Genomic DNA, 12245 nt, shown 5'->3' with positions numbered 1-12245 from the left:
TAATAATTTCAAGTTATTCAAGAGGTAGATTTATTTCCATCACTTCAGTTTTCAATCTCTTTTTTTTTAATTATTTTTTTTAGTTTTTCATCTTAAAAAAAAAAAAAATACATCCGCCCCCTACCCCCATTGAAATCTTATTGAACCTTTGCAATTTTAGTTAATCATATTGTCGTTAAAAATATTTATTTTCTTTCAATGTATCTATTGTTGAAAAACGCACAAAAAAGAAGAAAAAAGTTGGATCTACCATTGCATGACCATCATTGTCAAAGATACATATTTTTAATGTATCTCGTTTATTTTGATTCTTAAATTAGTTTTTGTTAATGTTATCATTGATATGATACATCACTGCTACAATAGCCTTTGTTTTATGCAATGTATCATGTTTATATTTAAGGTATTTAAACATAACTCTAATGTTGTTGAATCTTCAATTAGTGTTTATCATTTCAATAAGTGTACTTGATACATAAACTTTGTGTTATGTATCACACACACAAAAAAAGAAGCTATTTTGGAACAATTACATGTATAATGTATTTTTTTTTTAATTTTAAAATATAGTGTTTCTCAAACAAAATAAGATACATAAATAATAATGTATCATGCACTAATTTTTTTTAGTATGATACGTAAATTCGAACTTATACAAATGTATCGATCTGATGCATAACAATTACCAAACAACAATATATTGATCTCAAATCTAACATGTTATGGCCAACAATTACTTATTTAATGCATCTAGTAGAAATACAACACTTATCAATTTAAACAAGATACATAAATAGTAATGTATTGATAAATCTATCAATCTCGAAAACACAATTCAATAAACAATCACACAACATTATAAAAGGGATAGATGATCCATCAAAGCTATGTATCTCTTCAGCCCTTTTGTCTGTTGTATTAATGCATAGCGGATACATTGAAAATCCAGGATCTTGTTTCTTCACCTCAACGATGTATCAAACCTCCAATGTATCTCGAAATTTTATCAACAATTTTGATTCAAAAATTGAGAGTTTTTTGGAAGAATTGAAAGAAGAATGTTGTTGATAATTGAGAGTTTTTTTATTGTGGAAGAATAGGAAGAAGAATGTTGTGTTAATCTGTAATGTACTCAATTTTTTATTGGCAATTTTGATTAAAAAAATGAGAGTTTTTAGAAGAATGGGAAGAAAATTTTTGAATGTTGAATTGTGCAATCCTTGAATCCCACTGTCAATAACACTTCCCCGTGATTTTCTTCTACTATATATCGAATTTCCAAGTTTTTCTCATCTCATGATCTCCTGCAATTCTAGATTTGAGATTCACAAAAGAAATTGTTTGTTCAACAACTATTCATTATGTATCTTATCAAATTTTCAACAAATTTGAATCTAATTTGAATGGTTCTTTGATGAACATGGAGAAAGATGACTAGGGAGAAGAAATTTGATTTTTTTCGAATTGTTGGTTCTGTTAAGATTTGTGTATGACTGATTGACAATAAGAAGAAACATGTAAGCGTAATTTATGGGATTTTAATTGAATTTTCTGATTTTATTTTCCTTTTTCAGCGTAACAGCTTGATGCATAATGTATCAACATTAATGTATTCGGATGGGGAGTTATGTATCCAGATTATGTAAAAAATAAGGGATTATTGTAATTATAAAATAAAAAAAGTAGGGATATAATGTAATTTACTCCTTACACTATGTGATTTATGTAAGTTATACTTATTTTTATCAATATCTATACTGACTTAAAAGATGTAATACCTAACTTAAATGTTAAATTATTATAATACCCCAACATAAAACTCCAAATTTAATATATCTTCTATATTTTGTATTGTATTATATTTATTTGCTTATATTATATTATTTTATAAGGAAAGCAGAAACCTTTTCACATTGAAAGGTTGTGACATTTTCAAAGAGCTGTAAATTTTCTAATGAGTTGTGATTTTTTTTGAAGGGTTGTGACTTTTCTACAGGGTTGCGACTTTTTTGAAGAGTTGTGACTTTTCTAAGAGGTTGTGATATTTCTAAAGAGTTATGACTTTTTTCGATGAGTTGTGAACTTTTTTAAGGGTTGTGACTTTTTTTTTACAAGGCACAATAAACATTTTTTCATACACTACCCTTTATTGGCTATAAAAAGAGAGGTTTCCACAAATTTTTTAGCCACAATTTTTAAAGGGTCTATTAGGTTTATATAGTTAGTTTTAATTAGTATTAAACGACCCTACTTAATTAATTAATTAACCCTAAGCCCCTCCCTTAACTCTAGCTTAAAAACTAAGGACCATTTCAGTCCTCACTCACGAAACCCCACCCACGGACCGTGGGTGGGTCCACGAGCCGTGTTGTCCATTCATGGATGGTTACTGGAACAGGGGAGGTCCATCCTCGACCCACGACCCCCACCTACGGGGCATGGGTCCACCCACGGATCGTGGGTGCCCACCCGTAGGTCAAGCTGTTTTTTGACAGCTTTTTGGGCAGCCTCTTGGTCCTCCTCAAGGACCCTTGGTTGGTCCTTGGGGGTCGTACCTTGACATCTACACCCAAACACACTTATTTTAAGCACCGGAGGTTATTTTACGACTCTTAGCTTTACATTAAACCTCAATTAGACTACTAGTTTACACTTTAGGCTCTAGCTTAGTCTTCTAGTTTTAGGGGGTGTAACATAATATTAATATTATTTTTAAAAATAGTGTAGTACATGGTTTGATATTCACATGCAACGCACGTGCGTCAATACTAGTTATTATTAAATTTATGAATTTAAATCAAGATTTTGGGTTGATAAATTGGGGGTTCTTCGTGAACTTAAGTTTTGAAGTAAAAGTGAGTTTGCAAACTGAGTTTGAGCCCATTTTTTAAATTATTTTCCCTAATGAGTTCCTAGAGCTTTAGTAATGTTTTAATGTATTATTTTCCATATTCAAACGTCTATTTTGATATTGAGTTTTGAGTTGTTTGACCCATTACTCTATATAATTGATGTGAGAATTGTTGCTTCCGATGGATGATTGTGAATACTTGATTATTTTAGATTGTTTGGCTTTGGAATTGATTCAGAAGGGGAAGACTGAACTTTTGGAGTTATTGTTTTTTATTTAAGGGAAGTGGCTTCCTAAACCTTATATTCTAGTTGAACTCGTATACTTCCTCCATTGCTTGTGTGTTGGGAGTAATGGGGATGAGGTGAAGGGTTAAATTGTCCACTTGTTACATCTAAATGAATAAAAAAGGGTTGAAATGAAAAAGACTGTGTGTTGAACATGATGATGTGAGTTGTCTTAATGTAACCCTTGTTGATTGATTGATGAAATGCTTGAAAGCATGAATGTGGACTTAAATTGTGCAAATTGTTGTCTCTTTCGTGTGGTGTGATATTGATTGTGTACATTGATTATGAACACCGTGATGATACATGTGATGATTTATGATGTCTAGGTCTTTGCCGGCGAATGTTGTGATGCCGAGGTCTTTGCCGGTGAGTGCTATTATGCCGAGGTCTTTGCCAATAAGTGTTATTAGGTCGAGGTCATTTTTTACGAGTGTGATTAGGTCGAGGTCATTTCCGATGAGTGTTATTATGCTGAGGTCATTGTCGGCAAGTGATATTGTGCCAATGGGAAATAGTTCCGACGAGAGGTTGATTATTGTGACTTGATACCTTTGATGCTTATGTGTGACTTGCTTGATACTTGAGATTGATGTACTTGTTTCGTGTGACTGAACTACTTGACTTTGAGGTTGACTTATTTAATTCACTTAAATAGTTGAATTGTGGCTATTATACTGTGAATATTGGGCCGTGTGGGTTGCGTATCGTAGAATTGCTAAGTTTGGGCTGATTTATATGCATGTTGTAGTTTGAGGTGGTTCGGTTAGAGAATCAGGGGTATTCGTTTTCTAGCTAGTTGCTTTGTTTAGTAGGTTGCTTGTTGGATACCATGTTGATGGTACTCAACCCTTGCTTCTACAATTGGGTAGGTTCTGAGCCCGGACCCATGTGATCTTCTTTTCCTAACAGTCGAGGCTCGTGAAGGATTGTGAGAGGTAGGTGTTTGTCATCCTGGCGGGCCCTCTTTTTCATTTTCTTTAAGCTTTGTTCTACTTGATAAATAAATTCTGAGACTTGTATTTATCTTTCGAATTCTGTATTTTCATTAGTGGCTTGTACACGTGACAACCAATTTTTGGGGTATTCTTTGGAATGAATAAGTTTTCTGCCTTTGTCTTGTTTTGTTTTATTGTATTTCTACATTTCTTTCATTTTCATTCGGTTGAGATTGACTTGTCTTGGTGGGAATAGACAAGTGTCATCACATTCATTTTTGGATCGTGACAGCGGCCAATCTTTAGGGACGGCGAGAGAAAGAACAACTCTCACTATAGTATGTTTAGCAACCAGTGAGTAGGTCTCAAAATAATCCACACTAGGTCGTTGAAGATAACCTTTAGCAACCAATTGAGCTTTATAACGTCCAATGTTTCCATCAGAATTATATTTAACACGAAATACCCATTTGGAGCCCACCGGTTTGGCATAAGGGACATATGGCACAACAAACCAAGTGCCTTAACTTTGCAATAATGAAATCTATGCATTAATAGCAGCATGCCAATTTGGATCTCTTAAAGCTTGACGAACAACATGATGTTTTATTGGCTTAGGTAGGGATGAAAGATGTTTTGGCTTGGTGGAGATTTTGGTTGTTGGAGATAATTGGGATGGTTTGGTTAATAGTGAGACATGGGATACATTGAGATTGGAAGAATCATGAACATTAGCACTTAGACACAACTTCTCAATGGGTTTATGAATGTTATTCTTTGACCGAGTAGTCATGTGCTGAGAGGATTGAATGGTCGTATTTTGATCTGACTCATTTGTGTTATCATGTAAAGAGGGGTCAGAGGATGATGAAGGAGAAAGAGACATACCTGAGTGGTGACTGAATGAATTCACAGTTTCGTTTGAGGAAGAAGCACTGTCAAGTGCACTGGTGAAAGATTGTGGGACCAAGGGGCGGTGTAGTAAAGGGATGAAGGCTGGTCAAGTGTAAAAGGAATGACAAAGTGGTTGGCAATCCAAGATTCAACAGTGTCATTTTGGGGTCTACTTTTTGTTAGTTCAAGAGATATATAAGGAAAAGAGTGTTCCACAAAATCAACATGACGAGATAAATAAAGGCAAGAATTTACAGGATCATAACACTTAATAAGCACTCTGATTTTGTGAATAGCCTAGGAAAATACAAGGAATAGAGCGAAGTTGTAATTTATTCTGATTACAAGGACGTAACCATGGATAACATAAAAAACCAAAGACACAAACTTTGTTGTAGCTTTCTAGAGTACCATATAATCAAGAATAAGGTGAATCTCCATCTAAAGTTCAGGTGAGAAGCATATTGATTAAGTAGGCAGCAATAATGAAGGCATAAGTCTAGAACTTTAAAGGAAGATTGGCATTTTCTAATAATGTGATACTTGTCTCCATAACATGTCGATGACGACGATCGGCAATGACATTGTGTTCAGATGTGTAGGAAGGAGTGAGAAAATGGGATATCCCATTCTCTTCAAAGAATGAACGGAGCTCGCCATTGTCAGAGTACAAACATATACTGAGCTTTTGAAATAATATCTCTACAGTTCGTTTGAATTTCAAAAACACAATTGAAACATCATATTTTCTCTGTAGAGGAAATAGTTAGATATATTTCATGATCCAAAAATGTTGAATAATATTGAAAACCATCAAATAGAAACTTCTAGGGAAGAACTCCAAACATCTGAATAGATATATTCTAAAGGAGAATAACTTAGTATCGAAGAGTTATAAAAGGTTGTCTTATGCATTTTATTGCATTTACAAGAATTGCAAAGAAAATATCTTCTATAAAGATGAAGAAATATTCAAAAGCTTTAAATATGAATATTTTAACCCTCGCCTTAAGACTCGAGACCTAGTTCCGACTCTTGATTCTCAACTCTTGACCCTTGATGGGATCTGGCTATTTGGCTCTCGATCCGAGATCCAACCTTGACCCCGACTCAAGCCTATGCCAGTGTTTGACCCCGACTCAATCCTATGTCAATGTTAAGGTCAAATCCTAGTTTAGATCAATATCTTCAGGATTAGGGTCTGAATTATGTCTCCAGTCAGCATCAGGTCTTGGGTCATAGTTGGTATCGGAGGTCGGGTTATGGGTTATGGAATAATCAGGTTGAGGATCAAGTTTTGGGGTGGAGTTGAGGTCAGGGTGACGGGTCGCGGTCGAGATCAGGGTCGGGTGTTGTTCTTCTTTTTTATTTTCTTTGTTTGTGATTGTATGTTAGTTAACCCACGATGTTTTCACAACAAAAGTTAATAATTAAAATAATGGGTGAAAATCATTTTCACCCCTCAACTTTGCTTTAAAAATCAAACTCCCTCTTCAACTTTGAACAATAATTAAACTCCTTTCTTATTCTATGCATTGTCCATTTTAATCTTGTTATATCACATAAATGTAATACCTCTTTATATTACATATAATTTATTTTTTTAACCTATGCATTATATGACTTTTTCTTTAAGTTCATTAACATTATAAGTATACACTACAAGAAACTTGTCTTTTAACGACCACTTTTTAACGAAGAAAGATAAATCACATCGTTATAAGTACATTTTAACGACCAAAATAATTCTGGTCACTAAAATTAATTTTTAGTTATTAACGACGGGATATATCCGGTTCTTGAAAGATATATCACCCCTTCTTTAAAACCAAATTAATTCTTTAAAAAGCGGTAATTTTTCCCTCTTTATATTCATCACCTCTGTCACTCACTCACCCATGCAAAAGAAAAAATCCTTGTGTATTGTTGGGGTTTCATTCTCCATACCCTCTGAAGGTAAATTCTACCAAATCGATGAATCAATATACTTGCAATTATTATTAGTAATTATTGAATTGAATATTTTTTAAGTACTGTTTAAATAATTTTCCTAGTGATGTTATTTTTTTATTTCTTCATAGAAGTACAAGCTTCCAAATATATAGAGGCTTATTTAATTTTATTTGTGGCTTCTTGTTTTTATTTGGTTAAAAGATCTTCAAAAGAAAGAGGAATGGATTTGATTGCCCTCAGAAATGGTGAATGATTCTCCGAAAACTCCGAAGACATCGTCGAGATTGGCAACAATCCATCAGTGGGAATATGGGCAGCACAATGAAGCAAAATGCTTGAAATAGAGGATGATTTCAAAGCAGGAAGAATTTGAGGAAATCAGAAGTAGGTTTGTTGAAGAACCCTTTAACTGCGACAACAAACCCAATGGTTCTTGTGATGAACCTACCGATATTGCGTATGATTCTTCTCAAACTTGGTTGATTAACGATCCCAATTTGCCTAAAACCCCATCGGAATTTAAGAAAGAATTGTACCTGAGGAAAGATTACTCTGAAATGGATGCTTATTATTTCACTCCTTCATGGAAGAAACTCCGATCCTTTACAGAAGTGGATACTTTTCTTCAACAAAATCCTGAGTTCAGTGAAATTAAATTATCAATTTTTTATCTTCACTAGCTCCACAATTATGGAGGATACTATACCCTCTATAGCTCTTCTTGCCAACTCCAACATGAAGGTGCAAATAGTAACACTTTAAGGTCAAATCAAATCTTTCCTCACAAAAGGTGAATCTAGCAATTGAGATATCTTTTTGCACCTTCATGTTAGAGTTGGCAAGAAGAGCGGTAGTGGGTATAGTATCATCCATAATTGTGGGGCTGGTAAACTGAAATTTGAGACTTCGATGTCACTGAACTCAGAATCTTGTTAAAGAAAACTACCCACTTTTGTAAAGGATCGAAGTTTCTAAGGAGTGAAATAATAAGAATCCATTTTAGAGTAATATTTCCTTAGGTACAATCTTCTCTTAAACCCATATAGGGTTTTAGGCTAATTGAACTTGTCAATTACCCAAGTTTGAGAAGAATCATACTCAATATCGGATGTTCATCACAAGAACCATTAAGTTTGTTGTCTCAGTTAAAGTGTTCTTCAACAAACCTACTTCTGATTTCTTCAAACTCTTCAAGTATTGATATCGTCCTCCATTTAAAGCATTTCCCACATTGTGCTACCCATATGCTCACTGATGGATTTGTTGCCAACCTCGACGATATCTTTTGAATTTTTGGAGAATCGTTTGTCATTTCTGAGTGTAACCAAATTCATTCCTCTTTCTTTTGAAGCTTTTTTAACCATATAAAATTCAATAAGCCTTTATATATATATTTTTTCTTTTGCATGGGTGAGTCATGAGTGGGTGACAGAGGTGATGAATATAAAGAGGGAAAAGTTACCAATTTTTATTTTTATTAATGAATTAATTTGGCTTTAAAGACGGGGTAATAAATCTTTTAAGAACCGGATACATCCCCTTGTTAATACTTAACTAAAAATTAATTTTGATGACCGGAATTTTTTTTGGTCATTATAAATGTACTTATAACTACAGGATTTATCTTCCTTCGTTAACAAATGGTCTTTAAAAGTCAAGTTTCGTGTAGTGATACTTATAATGTTAAAAAAAATTATACATAATATAAAGAGGTATTACCTTTATGTGATATAACAAGGATAAAATGGATAATGCATAGATGAACGGAGGGGGAGGGGGTTGATTATTGTTCAAAGTTGAGGGGAGAGTTCGATTTTTAAAGCAAAGTTGGGGTGAAAATGAGTTTCAACCATTATTTTAATAATCAAGTTTTGTTATAAAAATATTATGGGTTAACTAGCACACAATCACAAACAAAGAAAATAAAGAAGAAGAAGAAGAATAACACCTACCCTGATCTTGACCTAATTCAGACCTTAATCCCAAACTGAGATTAAAGATACAGATCCAAACCAGGATCTGACCTTGATACTGACATATGATTGAGTTGGGTCAAGTTTGGATCTCACTTCGAAAGTCATATAGTAAGATCACATCAAGGGTCAAGAATTGAGAATCAAGAGTCGAGTCTGAGTCTCGAGTCTCAAACTCATGTTTAAGATCAGGGATTCAGGATCCCCAGTCGAGATTCACGTTTAGGGTTGTAAGTTAGGTCCTTGGTCAGGATCAGGTTCATAAGTTTGGGGAAGGTTGCATTTATAATAGCATTCCACACTTGACCAAAAATAGTGGGGAATTTTGAAAAAAAAACCAACAAATTTGTCTAGATGAATTATCTATCATGTATCAAGGAAAGGATAAATAATGACAATCAAAAAATAAAAAAACTAAGAGACTAATATACTAAGAGAAATTTTAGTAGCTTAGTTAGTTGATTACCTGAATTTTTGCCTTGTTGTTAAGAGTTTGATTCTCCACTTTCTAATCTCCTCCATAATTTCCCTTTTCAAAAATAATTTTAAAAAAATGACATCAAAATAAATCATATAAACATGGAAACAAATCAATCGGCATTTAGATAAGAAATAGACATTGCTACCCCATTTTACTAGTAGTTAAACAGTTATGTTCATATATTGTGATATCTTCATCTCCTTTTTTGGGGAACAATTTATGACAAAAAGTCCTCTCAGATGTTCATTCTTTTATCCAAATCTTACAGTAAATGAATAAAGAGAGAAACAAAAAGTGAAAAAAGGATTTGAAAATGAAAAAATCTATACAAATTCACATAGGAGGCTGGGCATTCGATAATTCAGTTCGGTTTCAAATTTTTTTCGATTCTTGTAATAGTGTTACTAAACATCTAACCAAGTTATTTCGGTTCAATTTTTGTTAATTTGATTTGATTTTTGTTTGTACAAAAAATTAATTTCACAATTCACACAAGAACTAAAAAAAAATGGAAAAAGAAAACAGAAGCATGTTGGACGAATACCATGGGTCGCGGTTGAAATTAATGGTCGCTGACTCGTTAATTGCTGGTCGGCAATCCTGGTCGCGGGGCAAGTTGCTCCCCTGGTCGCGGCGATCGCTGGTCGGCAGTCCTAGTCGCGGCGCGGGTTACTACCCTGATCGCGGCGGTCGCTGGTGGCGGTGATCGCTAGTCGGCTGGTTTTACTTGAAAAATGTAAAGTTGGAACCTAAAAAGTGCGGCGCAAAGTAGAAAAAAAGAAAGAAAAGTTGAAGCCCTAGTGCTAGTTGACACTTGACAGTTGTTAATTTGCTATGGGTAAAAAGAAATAAAACTTAAAAGGTAAACCAATATAATATAAATATTAATAATTACATAATATATATAAATATAAATATATATATATATATTTATATATATATATATATTTATATATTATGTAATTATTAATATTTATATATATATATATATAGTAAATTCCTGTTAAACTAAAATACCGAAAAATACAAAAATACATATCAAAAACCTAACCGAAATACCAAAAATTAAAAAAACACATCCCGAAAATCGAAATACCGAAAATCAACCTGAAAATCGAAATACCAAAATCAAAATACCAAAAAAAAGGTCCAATTTGGTATTTATGCCCAGCCCTAGATTTACATACGAAATAATCAGGGCTTGAAGGAGACTCTTATTGTTTGTAGGATGAAAGAGAGACAAAGAGAAGAGTTGGAGGTGATCGGAGGAATATAAATGAATTAAGATTTAGAAAATTGTGAGGGTTAAATAAATAGTGAAAGGGAGAAGTGTGGATCATCCGATTAAATTGATTGAACGGAGGAGATTAAAATGATCAAATAGGTCGGGTTCTGGGTTGTTTTGTTGGGTCATGAATTGAATCAATTTAATTAGGGGTTGTAATTGGTTTTGAATTTTGGCTAAAATTGACATAATTTGGATAGTTTTTTGAGAAAAAAAATTAAAATTGTATTTAGGATCGAATGACCTGGGAGGCCCCTGTACTTGGCTTCGTTTATCAGTTGAACCCTTCTACTCATCGTTTTGTCAAATGAACCCTTAAACTCAATGAAACTCTATTTTTTAAACCTCTCTGACCATTGACCGAGCTTATGTAGCACTGAAATGGCTTAATTGGACAAATACATGACTCCACGCGTTTTGAAGCAAGTAAATACAATATTTTTAATTTAAAATTATCAAAATTATAAGACAAAAACAATAATAATAATTTTAAAAAAAAATAATACTAAAAACCTCCTTCTTCTTCACTCCACCCCACCTCGCCCCACCCCCACCCCTTCTATCTTCTTCTTCAACCCCACCCCACCCTTTTCTCCTCTTCTTCTTCAACCTCAGCCCCACCCCCCATCCTCCCCCGCCCCTACTCATTTTCTCCTCTTCTTCTTGTTCAACCTCAGCCCACATCCAACACCCCCCCCACCCTCCCCAGTCCCTACTCATTTTCTCTTCTTCTTCTTAGACGTACACATTATCACAATAAAATCATCAAATAAAAAATTGAAAAAAGTTTTTTTGCAAAAAAATATACCATTCACCATTTTTATAAACTTAATTCTTTAAGATCTATTACTTTAATTTACATATAAATATATTTTTTCCAATTTGAAGTTTTCTTGATATCTTTTTTTATTAAATCAAAATAAATAGAACCATAAAGCATGTTCAAGAACTAATTATAATCTATCACATTTTGTGATTGAAGAAATTTTTGAGTATGAACTATGAAGAAAGACGAAAATGGTAGAAGGTGGGAACAAAGAAGATGAAGTGGGAAGGGAGAAAAATGGTACAGTTAGAGAGAGAGTGAGAAAAGTGCATTTTTTTTAAATATTATTTATTTTTTAATATTTAATTTATGATGTGTCATTAAAATAATAATAATAATGTGTCATTAAAAAATGACGTGGTATTTCATGTGTAAAATGAGTGTACTACACGCACACCCATCAGATAAGAAAGGGGTCTAAAATATTGTGTTTGAATGAGTTTAAGGGTTTAGTTGGCAAAGTCGTAAGTACAGGGATCCAACTTACAAATCGAGTCAAGTACAAGGTCTCTCAAGCCATTCCGCCTTATTTAAATGTAATACTACAACAATACTATAAAATAATATTAATAAAATTTTAAAATAACTTGTAATAATGAATGTCATATAAAATACTTTATTTAAATGAGTTAAATTCATGATGATAAATGCATTTTATAGTTTTGTTATAACTAAAAGGTAATTAAATTTTTCAAAAATAGGTATAATAATAATATAATATAGAGAATATTATTTTTTTTAAATAATATAAGTGGTA

The 12245-nt window shown here is 33.1% G+C and overlaps 2 pseudogenes; one reads left to right on the top strand and one right to left on the bottom strand.

Moving 5' to 3' along the window:
• Positions 1–7165: 7165 nt before the first annotated feature.
• LOC125814389 (methyl-CpG-binding domain-containing protein 4-like) lies at positions 7166–7685 on the top strand (annotated as a pseudogene).
• Positions 7686–7692: 7 nt separating this feature from the next.
• LOC125814388 (methyl-CpG-binding domain-containing protein 4-like) lies at positions 7693–8235 on the bottom strand (annotated as a pseudogene).
• Between the last annotated feature and the right edge of the window lie 4010 nt (positions 8236–12245).

Source organism: Solanum verrucosum, unplaced genomic scaffold, assembly GCF_900185275.1.
Source record: "Solanum verrucosum unplaced genomic scaffold, falcon-dt-bn FXZP01000268.1, whole genome shotgun sequence".
Classification (NCBI taxonomy): Eukaryota; Viridiplantae; Streptophyta; class Magnoliopsida; order Solanales; family Solanaceae; genus Solanum; species Solanum verrucosum.
Note: the sequence above shows the minus strand (reverse complement) of the source record. Positions and strands in the feature narration are given on the sequence as shown.